The sequence below is a fragment of the Bubalus kerabau genome, chromosome 19 (assembly GCF_029407905.1).
Source record: "Bubalus kerabau isolate K-KA32 ecotype Philippines breed swamp buffalo chromosome 19, PCC_UOA_SB_1v2, whole genome shotgun sequence".
Lineage (NCBI taxonomy): Eukaryota > Metazoa > Chordata > Mammalia > Artiodactyla > Bovidae > Bubalus > Bubalus kerabau.
In genome coordinates this window covers 20,311,493-20,317,208 of record NC_073642.1, presented here as the reverse complement: position 1 = coordinate 20,317,208, position 5,716 = coordinate 20,311,493, and positions in this window count along the sequence as shown.

Here is a 5,716-nt window from a genome sequence, read left to right as displayed (position 1 = left end):
CCTCTAGTGGCCAGTGGTCTATTAAGCTGATCGGAGGCCTGGCTTAGGCACCTTTGTTAGCCTTCTGCCCTCGCAGCCCCACAGTTCATGGGCTCCAGGCCCCCAGACAGGGGATGGTGGCTATGGAGAGGCTCGTGCCTTGTGGGTGACCAGGCCACCTCTCTCCTCCTCCTGTTCCAGATGCCCCCATTACAAGGGAGCCCAGTGTGGGGCCAGGAAGGACTGTTTGTTCAATCGTCACAACAGAGGGGCGATTACTGGGTGCTGGAGGGGAGGACCAGCTGTTTCATCTCCAAAGCTAGTCCTGGTCCCCCGACCTGAAAGCCTCCCTAGGTTTGATCGAATCTCTGTGTCTCACAATTGCCTCTAATTTCATTGCCTTCATGGGAAGAAGAGTGCTTTTCCTTGCAGCTAAGATTTTTTTTATGTTCCCATTTTTTCATTTCCAGCAAGTAACATGAGAAATCGTCTTCTGGGATCTCTTCCTGTAACCCCCCCCAACCCCACTCACACCCCAGCCATCCTCCTGTCCTGCTCCTGAGAAGGTGGAACAGGCTGGCTGGGAGGCCCGCAGGGACCCCTGGTTTAAGGGACACGCTCCACAGGGCTCTGCTCTGTGGTCAAAGCAGCTACATGCACAGTATAGGGGAGGGGCTGATGTATTTCCCATTTTTTCTTCCTCTCCAGAGACCTTCTTCAAACCTCCCATCTCAGGAACACCCAGAAGGACTTCAACTTTGGCTTAACTCATCCATCCATTCACTCACTCATTCAACACCTACTCATTAAGACTCTAATATGTACAAGGCACTAGACAGTCAAAAACTTTTTATTTAACACAGACTCTGCTCTTGGCTTCTCTGGTGGCTCAGATGGTAAAGAATCTGCCTGCAACGCAGGAGACGCAAGAGACCTGGGTTTGATCCCTGGGTTGGGAAGATCGCCTGGAGGAGGAAATGGCAACCCACTTTAGTATTTTCACAGACAGAGGAGCCTGGTGGGGGCTACAGTCTACAGGCTCACAGAGTCAGACACAACTGAGCACACACGCCTCCTTCCAACTAGACAGCAGGCTTGTCTGAAGCAGGAAGCATGGCTTATTCACCCTGGTCCTGCCACACTCCTCACAGCACCTGGTACAGAGCCAGTGTTCTAGAAAGATTAGCTGAACAAGAAGAGACTGGTGAAGTCACTTGTCTAAAGTCACATTTTGAGTGTAGGGTAAAAATGAGATGTGAACCATGGGTTGCTGCTACCAGAAGGCACCTTTGTGTGAATTAGGACCAGGCTCCCATTCTAAGGGGTTTGTCTTCAAAAAAGGCAAGACCTCTGGGCCAGAGAGAAAAAGACACTCCTTTCTTAGCAGATGCAGCCCTATGCTGGGGTCCTTGGGTCCCAGGGTCTCAGGGCTTGGCTGAGCCAGATGAGCTAGATTTTAGCCCCTTCTCGCTCCCCATGGTTTCCAGACCAGCCAGAGTGAGGGATGGCCTGTTTAAACCCGTATCAGCCACATTCCAAAACCTGTGTTTTTCTTTTCTGCCACTCAAACAAGAGCAATTCTCCCCAAACATGTTCAAGAGAAAGCTCTGTGTGTGTGTGTGTGTGTGTGTGTGTGTGTGTAAGAGACACACAGAGAGATTTTTGGTAAGAAATGAGTAAAATAGTAAAAGCTCAAACAGCTGCTGCCATGTTCCTCTTGACCCCAATTTGGAAAGTTATTATCCCCCCACCCTACCTCGAAACCGAACAGAACAAAACTCATCCAGTTGTCTGAGCACCGAGTCTTAAGTGCAAGAGGCAGTGGGAAAATGTGTGAGAAAGACTGAAGGTTGCAGACTCACTGAAGGTTAAGAAAACAAAAGAAAAAAAGCTTCCTGGGGCAGGAAGCATTTAGCCAAGAACATGGGGGAAGGTACATCTTCACACAGTTGATAAGACTTCGGGTTTGAAAGCTGAAAGCTGAGGAACTGCAGGCAGAAACTGAACATTTCTTGCAAATATCAATAAAGTAAGATAAAATAAAGGCCTTACAATAAAGTAAGACTTACAAAGAAGTGAGCCTCATAAGGGAAGAATAGGGTGAGGTTTCCACAAGAGGGTTGAGTGAGACTTAGTCTCGGTTTCTGTGTGTAAAGTGGGGATAATACCTAACACACAAGGTTACCCAGGGGAGTGGATGGGATCACCTAAGCGAAATGAGTGACATGTGGTCTGGTGTACAGTAAATATGTACTAAATGACAATTTCAATTGTTTCTTGGCCCCGCCACATGGCATGTGGGATCTTAGTTCCCAGACCACGGATGGAAACTGCGTTGCGCACCCCCCACCCGGCCCCCGCAGTGAAAGCACAACATCTTAACCACTAGACCACCAGGGAAGTTCCACAGTTTCAATTATTTTGATTAAAGATTGATGATGACGATGATGATGATGATGGTGGTGATGGGGTGGTGGTGGTGATGTAACTCTCAGGATAAGAAATGTCTGCCACTTAAAACAGAAGTGAAGAGAGCTCACCAGCCTCCGCTAGAAAGGGAGAAAGAACAAGAGCCTCTTGTCCTGCTTTTTGTTCCCTTCTCCTCTCATGGCTAATGCAGAAAGCAAGCAGAGCTGCTAAAAGCCTTGGCAGAAGGGACACGGGAGGACGGAGTGAAAGGAGAGAGGCTCTCCAGCCCTTCAGCACCCCCATCACTCCAGCATCCCACCCCCCGGGGACCCTGTGTGTATGGAGACTCCGGAGAAGGACAAAGGAGGCAGGGGCCTGGGGTGCAGTGGGGGCGCAGGACTTCCTGTTCTTCCTGGGGTGAGAGGACAGTGTGGGGGGGAGTGGAGGGGAATCAGAAGTTGGAATGTCTGGGAGAGGCAGTTCTGAAGACCTGTGGAAACAGAGAGTGGCGTCCACTGTGCTTGAAGACTGCGGCACCAAGGCGCAGCCCTGCAAAACAGGAGACGCAAAGCAGAAATGGCCCGTCCTCCCGCTGCGTGTGTGCGCTATCCTGTCTGACTCTCTGTGACCTATGAGCTCTAGCATGCCAGGCTCCTCCGAGCTGGCTTCAAATGTCACCCAGTCTAACTATTCTGCTCCTTTCTGAGCAAAAACATTCAATTACTTAGGCCCAATACCTTGGCATATTTTTGCCTTTTCTCTCCCTTCCACACAGCTATCCGATCCATTGGCAAGTCCTATTGACTCCAACTCCATATATATTCCAAATCTGACCACTTCTCACCACCTCCACCTCTCTGACATCAGTCCAAGTTACCATCATCATGTCTTGTCCAGACTGTCACAGTGGACTCCTGGCTGGTCTCTTAATAGCCCTCCTTTCCCTGTGGCAGCCAGAGTGAAATTTCTAAAACATAAATCTAGTTATGCTAGACCTCTGCTCAAATCCTTTTGTGCTCTTGATTTCATTCAGAATTGAAGACAAAGTCCTTGCAAAGACCTACAAAGTAGGCATGGTCCTGCCTCCGGTTGCTTCTTTAACCACAAACTCCGATAGCAACAGCAGCTGGAAAAAATGAAACAGAATCCACTTCCTAGAAAAGGCAGGGAGAAAAGACAACCTTGGTCCTCCTCTGCCACTGGCAGATTTTCCAGGAAGCGCAGTGTAATGCCCTCCCCACATGAGACTCTGCAGTAAACAAATAGCAAGAAAAGTCATGGGAGGTCAGGGTATTTTCAAGGCGTCACTGTGAGTAAAGTTAAAAATTAAAGACAAGTCTCACACAGGGAAAAAATGCTTACACTCCTAACAAAGGATCGATATTCAGAATATAAAGATAGTTTCTATATATCAATAAGAAATAATATCCCGGTAGGAAAATGGGCAAAGGAAATGTAAAGGCAACTCATAGTAAAACTGTAAATGGCCAATAAACACCTGAAAAATAGTCAACCTCATCATAATCACGAAAATTCAAGTTAGAACAATGAAATACCTGGCATAAAGAAGAAAGATTGACGATATGAGCAAGGGTGTGAAGAAATAAGAGTGCAAATTAGTACAACCTTTTGTAATGAGCAGTCTCTATCTCAAAACTTTTTAAAGGCTTCCCTGGTGGCTCAGTTGTAAAGAGTCCGCCTGCCAATGCAGTAGTCACGGGTTCAATTCCTGATCCAGAAGGTCCCACATGCCGCAGAGCAACTAAGGCTGGTGCCATGACTACTGAAGCTGAGCTCCAGAGCCCAGGTTCCGCAACAAGGGAAGCAACTGCAATTGAGAAGCCCATGCACTCCAGTTAGACAGCAGCCCCTGCTTGCCACAACTAGAGAAAAGCCCGCATAGCAATGAAGACCCAGCACAGCCAAAAAATAAATAAATAGTTATTTAAAATAGGGGAAAAAAAACCTTTTAAAATGCCTGACTTCCCTGGTGGTCCAGTGGTTAAGATTCCACTGCAGAGGGCATGGGTTGGATTTCTGGAGGGGGGGACGTTCCTCATCTGTAAAAACCAATAAACATTCCTTACTCACTGAGATGCTGTAAGCCCTGTGGACAGAGCCATTTTTTCATGGACCGAATCTTCCTTGAGTGCCAGCAAGATGCCAAATCCTATTGAAGGTGAGGATAGATGAGAATACAGAACTAAACCCCTGCTCTCATGGAATTTACATTTTAGTGGGGTCAAAGAAAACAGAACAAAGAAAGAAAACAAAACAAAAAACCAAAAAGGGTACTATCAGATAGAGATGAGTGCTATTAAGAAATAACACGATGGAGGTGAAATGAGAACGGTCAGATAAGCCTTCTGAGGAGGTGGCATTTGCTCTGAGATCTGAATTGTCTGGAAAAGGCTGACACCAGGAAGTTCAGGGGCAGACTCTCCAGAAATAGGACAAAGCCAAGGCTTCTGGGGAGACAAAGTTCTTTAGTCCCTCAGTGGTGTCCGACTCTCTTGCAAAGCCAGGGACTGTAGCCCACCAGGCTCCTTTGTCCATGGGATTTTCCAGGCAAGAAGACTGGAGTGGGTTGCCATTTCCTTCTCCAAAGAGACAATCAGATAACCTAAATGAAAGTCAAGTAAAGGTTACAGGATTAATTTAGCGCAATACATTTTTACTATACATCTGCTGTGTGCTAGTAAATATCTTAGGCATAGAGATCAGTACAGCCCCAGTCTTTAAAGCACTCATTATTGAGGAGGAAACAACAGAAAACCGATAGTTTCTCAGCTGATGAAATGGTGCATATAATCAAGAGGTGACAATTAATTTTTAATTCATATTTTTGCAAATGTGCCCAGAGGGTGCAGAGACATTGCCATAGGAGATCACTCGTTGCCCAGTTTAGGATTGTTGTTGTTCAGTCGCCCAGTCGCGTCGGACTCTTTACGACCCCATGGACTGCAGCACACCAGGCCCCCCTGTCCCTCACCATCTCCTGGAGTTTGCCCAAGTTCATGTCCATTGAATCAACCATCTCATCCTCCGTCGCGCCTTTCTCCTCCTGCCCTCAATCTGTCCCAGCATCAGGGTCTTTTCCAATGAGTCGGCTGTCCGCATCAGGTGTCCAAAGTATTGGAGTTTCAGCTGCATCATCAGTCCTTCCAATGTTTAGGGTGCCTGGTTCCATTTTTCCTTCGCAGCCACTGTAACTGTTTTGGCTTTGACCCTCCCCGCTCTGGGCACCAGGGTGCGCTGTAACGTCCCTTAGTGTCAGCTGGACTGTGCCGCGCTCTCCCCTCTTCCCTTCTCGTTATGCCGCAGTTCC